Source organism: Peromyscus maniculatus, chromosome 14 (assembly GCF_049852395.1).
Source record: "Peromyscus maniculatus bairdii isolate BWxNUB_F1_BW_parent chromosome 14, HU_Pman_BW_mat_3.1, whole genome shotgun sequence".
In the NCBI taxonomy this organism is placed as follows: domain Eukaryota; kingdom Metazoa; phylum Chordata; class Mammalia; order Rodentia; family Cricetidae; genus Peromyscus; species Peromyscus maniculatus.
The window spans coordinates 86,131,561-86,144,599 of record NC_134865.1 but is presented as its reverse complement, the minus strand read 5'-3'; the positions used below and the strand labels follow the sequence as shown (position 1 = coordinate 86,144,599).

Below are 13,039 nucleotides of genomic sequence, written 5' to 3'. Positions count from 1 at the left end.
TCTTCCCAGGGACTGGGAAAATTGTATGAACTCATAACTTGTCCACACACTGAGAATATGTGACTTTGAACACCCAGAAGTGATGCAGGAGAACCCTGAAGTAATAAAATTGATGCTGTGAAGACTTCACTATCAACTAACTTAGAAAAAAATAAGTTACACAAAATAGAATTTAGCTAAAGGAACACTGCCACTAATCCGATTGTAAGATGAGTAGTATCGTGACCTGACTTGTTAGAAAAGTCTATAGCATAATTGGAAGTGTAGAGTTTCAGGGAAACAACTTCTGTAAATGTTTGCTTATGAGGGCTGCCCTCCAATGAGGCTCCATTTCCACAACAAAAGGAAACTATCTTGCTTTACAAGCAGCCATTGAGCTCCTCCCCAAATTAAATAATATGTCTCTATAGGGAAGCTCTGGCCAGAGCAGATGACACCACCATCAAGTCTTTTTCTATAAAATTCCAGGTGGGCAACATGATCCTAGGTAACAACTATTGGAAAAGAATAACACGGGTGTAGTTAAGAAATGATTCTGACCATATCCCTGCTGTGCAAATCTCCAATCTGCCCAGGTGGCCAGACTTGCAGTCCTCTGTCTCTGTTTAAATTGTTCAAAGTTTAACCTGGAACCAGAGAGAAACTCAAGGATGCTGGTATGTGTGGATGGATAAGTCTCAGGTCTATATAAGGTGGTAAATGTCTCTATCTGAGAGGCTGGATCTCCTTTGTGAATTAGCCAGAAATAGTTGTGTGCTATTATTAAAGGGTTTTCCTTCATCAACCACTAAATCTCACGGGGAAGACATGTTAACACTATACCATAAGTACATAGGTCATCTGCATTAACTTCCAATCAAAGGCTTAGGGAATATCATGGAAGAGGGCACAGAAAGAATTTAAGAGCCACAGGATGGGAAGGAGTTCTGTGAAATGTTGACATTCCTGACATGACACAACCACTGGACACTTGGTTTCAGAGGACCAGTGTTTTTACACACAACTTATGAAAAATCAGGCTAGTCAAAAATTCCAGCATGGATGGCAGAAAAGTTTCTGAGTCCCTACCCCTGGCTGGAACCTTTTGATAGATGGTTGCTACTGAGGGAGGGTCACTCTTCTTTGTGGAGATGGAATATGATTAGTTGTCCATGCCCCAAGGGGATGGTCCTACACACAGATGCACATTATAATACTAGTTAGACTCTGTGGTGAGTTATTAGTTAATTGAAGAGAGGACTTGAACTTAGGAGGGAGAATTATTTATGGTTCTGGGAAGTGTCTGGTGGCATTGAATGAGTTTGGTTATCATTAAAATATATTACATACATGGATGAAAATTTCTCAGATATTATTTAACAAAACTATTTAAAATTCATGTTGGCCATACCTATTATAAGTGGTTTTCAAGTTATGATAGTACATGTAACCATACTAAATTACAACCCATTTATCAAAAAATTTAGAACAAAGATCCTCATATGAATGAAAAAATGTGAAGTTTGACATTCTGAGCCTGAGCACCTCACTCAAAAATGTTTCCCAGTTTTACCGATTATCCTGAAAACCGATTTCCTTTTTCTTCACTGGCAAATGCAATTATGCTGTGTATATTTACCAGATTTCTATTTTAATCATTAGTTCATGGATATCGAGGAAGATTCTAATCCATAATTTTTGTGAATATTTTTTATTTCCATTTTAAATTTTAGTTCTTTAAAGAGTCAATGCGCTGATTTCCATTGCATCAGCATTAACTTTCCCACCAACAATGATGAAAGATTCTACTTTAGACACATTGGTAGAATTTGCTGTCACTAATTTTCTCAATATTATCCATCCTTCCTTGGTTGAGAGGAAATTTCAAATTATAATTAATTTGGCATTACTTGATGACTAATGGTATTAGATATTTTTAAATGTTTACTAGAAAACAGGAGAGAATCTTTGTCAGGTGTATGTTTGGTGGATATTAGTATCTAGAATCTATACTAAATCAAAACCTTAACCCACAAAAACCAAATGATAAAATCAACATATAGAAAAATTAACCACAGATGATTCTCCAAAGAAGAAATATAAATGGCCAATACATATATGAAACAATGTTCAATATCCTTAGGCACCAGAGAGTAGAAAATGTAAAGAATGTCTTTAATCCATTTCACTCAAATCAGAATGGTTTTTTATCAAGAAAGCAAATGTCAAATAACAGTGAAGATACAAAGAAAGTAACACATTTCTGGTAGGAAGGTGAATTGGTACAGAGTCTTGGAAAATGTGCATGCTACTGAATTAAGTTCTCAGAGGTGTTTCTTGACTTTAATATTTCTACTCATTGATAATTGAGCATTATATCAATTATCCTTAAATTTTGAAATAATTATTATACTTATGAAGCAGAGTTGTGGACATGGTTAAATCACAAAACACTGAATGGTTTATCACATGCACACAATAAGCAATTGTGTAACACTGCTAATCCTACCTAACTCACCCATTTCATCTCTGCATTCTGTACTAAAGTCTGCACCATCTTCTACTTCAACCCTAGAGCTGATGATATAGCGGGAAGAAATGCAAATTAGGTTTCCCTCTGCTTGTGAAAAGGAACCCTGACACGACCCTGTAGCTCTAGCAGAGGAGCCCAGTCCTGAGTTCCCTGGTCTTACCATTCGGGGATCAGCACTAAACACAGACCTCTCACCATGAAGTTGTGGCTGAACTGCATTTTCTTTGTAACTCTTGTAAAAGGTTATTTATGGGAATAAGAGATGCTGAGTGTGGGGGAGCATGAATAAGAGATGGGCATGAGTAAGAGGGACAGTGGGTGTGTGTAACATTTTCCTGAGCAGAATTCTCTACTATTACAGATATCCAATGTGAAGTGCAGCTGGTGGAGTCTGGAGGAGGATTGGTACAGCCTGGGGATTCCCTGAAACTCTCCTGTGCAGCCTCTGGATTCACCTTCAGTGACTATTATATGTACTGGCTCCGCCAGGCTCCAGGGAAGGAACTGGAATGGATTGCAGTGAGTAGAAGCAAAGCTAATAGTTACACAACAGAGTACAGTGCGTCTGTGAAGGGCCGGTTCACCATCTCCAGAGATGATTCCAAAAACACCCTCTACCTGCAAATGAACAGCCTGAAGGCTGAGGACACTGCCACTTACTACTGTGCAAGAGACACAGTGAGGGGACTTCAGTGTGAGCCCAGACACAAACCTCCTTGCCAGGGTGCTCAGCACCAACAGGGGGCGCTCTGGGCCAGATAAAAAGGCCAGGATGTATTATTTCTCCATTCAGTAATTTTCTCAAGAAAGTTCTCTGAAACATATAAAGCTGTATCTACCACAGAAGTCTCTGCATTGGAAAGTGGCAACTGTACAAAATGGCTGAACTATGAGAAACTGTAATGTGGGTGTAAATTTCTATTTGGCAAGAGGAAAATCCTGGAGACAAGAATAGAAAATCTTAAAAACACAGATATGTTTTCTTTTCAAGTATATGCTGTATTTAGACATATTTCTTTGCAATTTGTTGAACATTATAAGATGTTGAACTTCTATGGTAGAGGCACTTTGGGTTTCCTTTTAAAATCACATTACAGTTTTATTCTAAAACAATACTTTGAGACTTGAATGTTGCAGCAATGCATATACATTGCATATTTTGCATATTTGTAATATATTTGTGTGATATGAAGCTATTATTTAAATAAAATATAAGAATTTTTTGTACAATGAGGGTCATTTTAATAAAAGAATTTCCTGATTTTGACAAAAATCCATTTTATATTATATTAATTACATTAAAATAATTATATAGTTCCATTTCTGATGGACTTTCTTACAGAGACATTGACAAAATATAGAACTCTTTCACATTTTTGACATAATTCAAAAACTTAATTCATTATGAAAATTTCTTGGTTCCATTCTAGCATCATTAGCTTACTGTCCTTAATTTAGTAATTTAATATAACTAAAGCTTCATATCTAGTTTCCTACCTAATTTGTTTGTTCTAAAGTAGAGTAATGTTTAATGACTACTGAGAGATCTTTACAGGATCAGACACTAAAGACCAAGGATGTTTGTAGTTTTCAAAACGGCTTTTCTTTTGCTTTCTTTGACAGTTTAAGGCAAATGTTGAATTTGTGCTTTGCAGAACTGATTAGTCCTTTTTATCTTTGTCCAGAATTGATCTAAATAGAGTACAGTAAACCAGTGTAGCTCTGTTTTTTAAAGAAGCATTCCAAAATAAAGTCCCTTGCACTGCTAAAAATTAAATCCTGATGACTTATAAGTTAGTATGGAGAATAGTGAAAATTTTAACATCTTTTTCTATAATTTCCTGCTTTTAAACCAAATTTTTTAAAACTAAACCTATGAAGCTTAGAGAAATGTAACTATATTATTTAGAATATGACATATGTACTTCTTTACTAACATTGTCTTAATGATTCTATGTTAGAGTGGCCACTTGGAATAGAAGCCATGGAGCATCACATTAGATATTATAATTTCTACATAAAATACCATGTTCTGAAAACAAAAATAAAAAAATCCATGATGGAATTAACACAAATAAACATTTACCCATATCTTCTTTCATAGTTCATGTTCATTGGCTGCATTCAGTCATTCCTCGTCCCCAAGTATTTAGCCTTTCATGTTCTCTTCCATAGGATATACTGTACCCACATGTACATTTGTCTATACACAGATGCACACATGCAGACACATACATATTTGGCTAGATTCTGTATATGAGTGTAAAATATGTTTTTATCCTTTCAAAGATTGCATCACCCCACTTAATATCAAATATTCTATATCCATCCATTTCCTAGAAAACTTTATAATTTCAGTATTATTTAGAGATTCAAAACATTTCCATATTATATATATATATATATATATATATATATATGTGTGTGTGTGTATAAACACACACCATATACAATATTATTGATTGCTCTGTTGATAAACAACTATGTTGATTGTAATTCTTTGCTGTAGTAAACAAAGCAGTAATAAACATGGGGGTACATATATCTCTAGGCATGGCATGGGGTTTTCTGGATATATACCCCAGAGAAAGATAGCCAGGTCATGTGGTAGATCGAGCTTTAATTTTCTGAGAAATTGCCAAAATGATTTCCACAATGATTGAATTAGTTTCCATCCACACTGACTGTAAACAAGGGCTGCTTCCTCTCACCATCATCTCCAACATTGTTGTCAGATGTGTTGATGGCAGCCAATCTCCCTGGGGTGAGGGCTGAAGTGGTATCCCAAAGTATTTATAACTTCATCTATCATGGTGTCTAGGGTAATGTCCATGTTTTAAAATATTTATTGACGATTTGTGTTTCTTTCATTCATTTTTTTCAAAGGCTTCTATTCACGACATCTTTTACATACTGATTGAAGCTTATATTTCCTTGACATTTAATTTCTATACTTCCTTGTAATTCTGGATCTTAGCCATTGACTGGGGTGTAGTTGGTAAAACTTTGCTTCTATTCTGTCTTTTGAGGCAGGGTTTCTCGGTATAAAAGCTCTCTGGCTGTCCTAGAACTTGTTTTGTAGACCAGATTGACTTCAAAATCACAGAGATCCACCTGCCTCTGCCTCCTGAGTGCTGGGATTAAAGGCTTGTGCCCCCACTGCCCGACAAGCTATTTGTTTCATTTGCTTTCTTCAAAGAGTCTTATTTTCCTGGTGTCCTCCATCCCTTTAGTCTCTTACACTCTTTCTGCCCCTCTTCAGTGTTTCCTGAGCACTGACAGAACGGATTTGATGTAGACATCCTATTTAGGACTGAGTGTTCTAAGGTGTCTCTGTCTTTGTCTCTGTCTCTCTGTCTCTCTCTGTCTCTCCACATTGTCTGGCCATGGATCTCTGTATTTATACATAGCTATTAAAGGAGGGGGCTTCTGTGATGATGGCTGAGCAAACCACTGATCTGTGAGAATAGCAGAATGTCCTCAGGAGTCATTTGATTAATATGTTCCTTTAGAAGGACAATAGTATTTGGTTTTGCCCTAGATCCCTGGCCTATCTACTCTCAAGTTCTTGACCAAGACAGCAGTGCCCAGGATGGGATCCATCTAATGGATTGGGCCTTAAATACAATCAGACATTGGTTGTTAATCCCACAAGCTTTGTGCCAATATTACACTAGCACATCTTACAGGCAGGTCATCACAGGGCTACAGCTGGGTGAGCAGTACCTTTCTACTCTGGTGCCCTGCATAGTGCCTTCCAGTTCTGTGAACAGTAGTCAATAGCGGTGAAGGCTCTAGGTTGGCAACAACTTGACTTACCTATGTTCAATGAGTTATGTAGGCATTGTCTCAAACCTGGAGGCTTCATCTAGTTATGAGAGATGTCCATTTGGGGCTCTGTATCCCCTATTATATGACAATTACATTTAGATCACCTTCATATATGTATGCAATTTAGGAAGCCTATACTGTATTAGGCTTCCATGTGGACTCCAAATCAGACCTTTGTTTTAGTTGTTCCAATGCATAGTCACTCCCTCAACTCCTCTCCTGTACCCCTCCCCTTCTAATCCTCCTGTCCCAGTGCCTCCTCCCATCCAGAACTGTAGTGGTATTATGTTCCCCAAAATATTGTTTACCTTAATAAACATCTGGGGTCAGAGAACAGAAAAGCTACTAGTTAGACAGTGATAGCACATGCCTTTAATCCTAGCATTCCAGAGGCAGAAATCCATCTGGGATCTCTGAGTTCAAGGCCACATTGGAAACAGCCAGGCATGGTGACTCACGCCTTTAATCCCAGGAAGCAAGCCTTTAATCCTAGGGAATGATGGTAGAAAGCAGAAAGGTATATAAGGCATGAGGACCAGAAACTAGAAGCATTTTGGCTGGTTAAGCATTTGGCTGGTTAAGCATTCAGGCTTTGAAGCAGCACAGTTCAGCTGGGATTCATTCTGGATTAGAACACAGAAGATTCCAGTCAGAGGAAACAAGGCCAGCCAAGAAGTTGACCAGGTGAGGTTAGCTGTGGCTTGTTCTCTGATCTTCCAGTTCATCCCAATACCTGACTCCAGGTTTGATTTTATCAATAAGAACTTTTAAGATTCCTTCTACACAGAACTGTGTTCATTTCCCCTTCATAGGGAGATCCACCACCCATCACAATCCCTTACTCCATATCTAACCTCTGAGGCTACATGTAGTGTAGTCTGCTTACCTTAGACTTAAGAGCAAACATCATCATATAAGTGAATCCATGCCAAATTTGTTTTATTGGGTCTCAGTTACCTTATTCTGGATGACTTTTCCCCTAGATTCAGACATTCAACTTCAAATTTCATGACTTCACTTTTTTAACATCTGAGTAATACTCCATTGTGGAATGTTCCACATTTTCTTTATCTATTCGTAAACTTGGTACATCTAGGCTGTTTTCAATATTGGGATATTATGAATAGAGCAGCAAACAACGTTTATGAGCAAATTATATGTAGTAGGTGGTAGGTCCTTTGGGGAATATGACCAAGCTGACTCTTGAGGTAGATCTTTATGTGGCTTCCTAAGGAACCTTTATACTAATTCCATAATGACTGTGTAAGTTTGTAATCCCACCTGCAGTGGATGAGGGTTCTTCTTACTCTATCTATATCCTTGCCATCATAAGCTCTCAATTGTTTTATTGATCTTGGCATTTTGAATAGTATACGTTGAAATCTCACAGTACTTTGACTTGCAATTCCCTGATGACTGTAGATGTTGAACATTTCTTTGGGTGCATCTCAGCCATTTGAGTTTCCTCTTTTGAGAATTCTCTGTTTAAATCTGTACTCCCATGTTAATTGGATTTTTTTCTTGTTGTTTTGTTTTTTTTGTATTCTTTATATATTTTAGATATTAGTCCTCTCTAATATATGCAGTGAATAAAAATCATTTTCCTTTGTGTAGCCTAGAATTTTGATTGAGTAATGGTGTTCTTTCCCATACAAAAGCTTTTTGTTTCATTAATTGTTTTTTTAGTGCCTGTTGATATCAGTGTTCTATTCATAAAGAGTGTTTTCTGCCAATGACTTCAAGATTATTTTCCATCTTTACATCTGTCAGATTCAGTGTGTCTGGCCTTATGTTTAGGTGTTTAAACCATTTGAAATTTAGTTTTGTAGTTTCAAAGTATGGATCTCTTTGCAATTTTCCGCATTCAGCCACCCAGTTTGACCAGCACCATCTGTTAAAGATGCTACTTTTCCAGGCATATTTGTGGGTTCTTTATAAAACATCAAGTGTCCTTAGGTGTGTTGACTTATGTAAAGTCTTTTGATTTGATTGCATTGATCAATGTGTATTTTTTATGTTAATGCCATGGTGTTTTTAGCACTAGAGCTCCATCTTAGAATTGAGATTGTGTATAGTATTATCTCTAGCTTTTTTTTTCATGATTGTTCAAGGTATCCTGAGTTTTTCAGGTTTCCATGTGAAGCTGAAAATTGTTCTTTCATTTTTTTTTTTTACTTTTTTATTTTATTTTATTTTACAATACTATTCAGTTCTACATAACAGCCACAGATACTCTTGTTCTCCCCCTTCCTGCCCCCTCCCCTTCCCCCCAGCCAACCCCCCATTCCCACCTTCTACAGGGCAAAGCCTCCCCCGAGGACTGAGATCGACCTGGTAGACTCAGTCCAGGCAGGTCCAGTCCCCTTCTCCCAGACTGAGCCAAGCGTCCCTGCATTAGTCCCAGGATTCAAACAGCTAACTCATGCAATGAGCCCAGGACCTGGTACCACTGCCTAGATGCCTCTCAAACAAATCAAGTCAATCATCTGTCTCACCTATTCAGAGGGTCTGATCCAGTTGGGGGCCCCTCAGCCTTTGGTTCATGTGTTTCAACTCATTTGGCTATTAGTCCCTGTGCTTTATCCAACCTTGGTTTCAATAATTCTCGCTCATATAAACCCTCCTCTTTCTCATTAATTAGACTCTCAGCGCTCCACCAGGGGCCTAGCCATGGATGTCTGCATCCAGATTCCTCAGTCCTTTGATGTGGTTTCTGGCACAACTATTAGGGTGTTTGGCCATCCCATCACCAGGGTAGGTCAGTCCCGTCTGTCTCTTGACCATTGCCAGAAGTCTTTTGTGGGGGAATCTTTGTGGATTTCTATGGGCCTCTTTAGCACTTTGTTTCTTCCTTCACTTGCTCAGCTATGTTCATATCAGCATTGTTTGTAATAGCCAAAACCTGGAAACAGCCTAGATGCCCTTCAACTGAAGAATGGATAAATAAGTTGTGGCACATATACATAATGGAATACTACTCAGCAGAAAAAAACAATGACATCATGAGGTTTGCAGGCAAATGGATGGATCTAGAAAAAATCATCCTGAGTGAGGTAATCCAGACTCAGAAAGACAAATATGGTATGTACTCACTCATAGGAGGATACTAGATGTGAAACAAGGATGACTGGACTGCTACTCACATCACCAATGAGGCTACCTTGAAAACTGGACCCCAAGAAAGAAACGAGGATTGCCCAATGATAGAGAAATGGCTGAGATCTACATGAACAACTTGGACATGAGTGGAAGCAATGAAGGGCGAGGCTCGAGGGAAAGAGAGCATGAGATCCCAGCTGGATCAAGAACAGAGAGGGAGAACAAGGAATAGGAGACCATGGTAAATGTTCTTTCAATTTTTGCAAACAACTGTGTTGGAATTTCGATGGAGATTGCAGTTACTCTGTAGATTGCTTTAGGTACGATGGCAATTTTTCACTATATTTATCCTACTGATCCATGATAATGAGCCAAGTTTTGTGGAAAAGACCCCAGTCTTTTTGTAGTTGTTAAAATCCCTGTAAGGCCACATTAAACTCATGCTGGTCCAGGAATACCATGTGCCTTTCTTCTGCTTCACACAAAGGTCAGCTGAGCTGAGCTTATGAGAAAGCAGATCTAAATGCCTGACTGTGTCTCTCTCTCTGAATTTTCAGTGTTGATGCACACTTCGCAGACAAGGCACACAAGAACCTGAAGATGTAGATACATCCATACAGGGACCTAGGTTTTGTTCCTACACACAGGTTCCTGCAGTATGTGCTGGCCTGGCTCCTATCCCCAAATGGACACCTGCTTTTTTACTGGAAAGTCCCTAGAGCTGAGACCTCAGTCCAGCCATGAAATCTAAGAATATAGACAGACTGATATATGGGGCTAGTGTGACAGTCTCCACACACCAGGGTAGAGTGTTGGCTTCAGGGAATCAGCAAGACTCAGAAGGGACTGATGTACCATATGGTCACCAACACTCTTTTCAGAGCAAATACTTGGTTTTGAGAGACTAAGAGAAGAGTGACATTCCCTTTTAGTCACTGCCCAGGGCAATGCTTATATAGCATCTGCTGCGACTCTCATTAAAAAAAATGCAGTATATTCTAGGAAGTAGTTGGGACAATACTAAGGGCTAGACACTCATATAATATAATCTCTCTGTCTCTGTCTCTCTGTCTCTCTCTGTCTGTCTCTCTCTCTCTCTGAGTGTGTGTGTGTGTGTGTGTGTGTGTGTGTGTGTGTGTATGTTTGTATGTGTCTGGTATTATTTGTTGTTAAGAGTGGAGCCATGCTTTCCTGTCCCAACTTGTGTCCTCTGGTGTAGACATTGTTCCAATGATCCTAAGAATCTCTGGACAAGTTGCCATAGATTGTGTGTTCATCGTGTTGCTGTTCTATTTTAGCACCTCTGACAGGTGTCAGGGTTGTTGATCCCTAGAGAGTCCTACTGCCTTTGCCTGGTGAGCTTCTTCAATGCACTTCAGGTTAATCCTGGCAAGTCACTGTCCAAAACAAAGTTTCCGTCAGAGATTGTGGTCTGTCTGAGGCTGCTCTCCAAGGCCAGGGCAATGGTCATTGCTGAGTTATTGGTCTGCTTCAAGTCCTCTGGCTTCTGCTACACTACTGATAGTGGGCTCTCACTGGGTCTCTTCTTGGCTCCTGTTGTCGTACTGTGCTATGGAAATCCTGTTGTTTTGGATCTGTCAGTTTGCCCCCTTCACATGTTCTAGCAGTTCATAGATAAAGAGGATGTTGGGATGGGTTATTGCATAGCCCTGGTTCTGGGTGTTAGCTGGGTTGGTCAGCCTGCCTGCTTTCCTTCATTGTCACTACCTGGATGAGCTCTCCCACCCTGCCTTGGCTAGATCATCCAATGCAACCTGTAGCAAGCAGCTGGCACAGTTCTCCTGCTCTCAGATCCCCAGATCAGCTCAAACATACTCACATCATCAGGGCCAGCTCTACTGCTTTGCCCAAATGAGGTATAGGGCCCTTTCTCCCAATTGTTGTAAGAGGCATAGGAAGGACAGGGGTCTGCTCTCCTGCTCTCAGGGCTGGCTCACCTGCACCACCTACAGACAACAGGGTCAGGTCTTGTGTGCTGCCCAGACAGGGTACAGGGACAGCAGCATATCTGACAGACTCATCTGTGAAGTAGGATTTTCTAAAGAGCTTCCTACCTTGCCTTGGCAAGGAACAACAGTCCTTTGTTTTGTGTCCTGCTTGTCCATCTTGTAGGCTGAAGATGATGCACCAACATTGTTTAGAAACCTCAGATGACTGTCCAGGCAGCTGGCTCTTTCTGTCATAACTCAAATTATTTTTGGAAGTCATTTGTTTGCACTTCCTGTTTTACTAGGGAATATTATTCCTTCTCAGGTCTCTGAGGGAGTTGAAGATTGGATAGTAATAGTTTTCCTTGTTAAGAAATTCAGAAAAGAAACTCACTAAAGAGGTGTAAACTGTATTTGAAAAGGTGTTCGAAAGACATCAAAACATAGTTTTGGTAATGCCAATTAGTATAGAAGGTAAATTAAGTACAATCCTTTGGATTCACAAAAATAAGATAGAAAATAAAATATTTTCTCTGAATTTATCAAATGCAAATGGACTAGACATTGCTGATATATTTAGTTTGTATATATTTTATGTAGTTATTATACTTATTGTATATAGTTTTTCTTATATTAGTTATAACTTTTTTCTTTTTACTTTAGACAAAAGGGGAAATGTGGTGATATAGTGTGTCCCCCAATATACTGTGCAACCTAATAAAGATTATCTAAGGGTGAGAGGAAAAAGCCAGCCACTGTATTAAACATAGATGTCAGGCAATGGTAGCACAGGTCTTTAATGCTAGCATTCGGGAGGCAGAGATCCATGCGGATCTCTGTGAGTTCAAGGCAAACGGGAAACAGCCAGATGGATTAAATTCCAATAGTAGTTAACTATAATGGTCTGGATGTCTGTACAGACAGACAGGAAGTGACAGAGCTCGGCAGAAAGAGGAAATAATGTGGCTGGGCAGAGAGAGGAAGTGAGATTGCAGAACACAAAGGCATGTAGGCATGGGTATACAGGAAGAAGGTCGGTTTGGAAGTTGAGGAGTTGGTGAGGTGAGGTTGGCTGTGACTTGGGCCATTCCTATGATCTGTCAGTTTTATCCCCAATATCTGGCGCTGGGATTTTTATTAACAAGACCATTTAGCAATTAGTCTTACAAATTTTTCTCTGAATAAGAATTCCTGTGGGACAATGAGTAGAAGATAAAATAACCAGAATACAATCAAGCTCTGGATAGAAACAATCCATATGTACATCACGTAGTTTAATATTACATATTAAGGAGGCATTTATAAACCCACCTAGAATATACAACTATATACTCTATACATATCAATATTCAAAATGAGAACAAAAATAGTGGGGAAGATAATTTGATCAAGTAGTCATTTAACACATATATTCAGAATGCTAGATGGAGATAACTGACCTGGACAGAGAGATATTTCATCTTGATGGAGATTTTCTTAGATAAATGGACTCTTAGAGCACCTACATGTTACTCCATGCAAATGTGACTGTACCTGTGGATTCCAAAGATGACTGTGAGTCCTGATTGTGCTCTAAGTCTGTATTTCACCCAGAGGCATATCAATTAATATCAGGGAAACTTGAGCTCAATTACTTTGGGCTGGCATG

The 13,039-nt window shown here is 39.0% G+C and overlaps 1 pseudogene; it reads left to right on the top strand.

The window, feature by feature from the left end:
* Nucleotides 1–477: 477 nt before the first annotated feature.
* On the top strand, nt 478–3,274 carry LOC102903713 (immunoglobulin heavy variable 3-72 pseudogene; annotated as a pseudogene).
* Nucleotides 3,275–13,039: the final 9,765 nt, after the last annotated feature.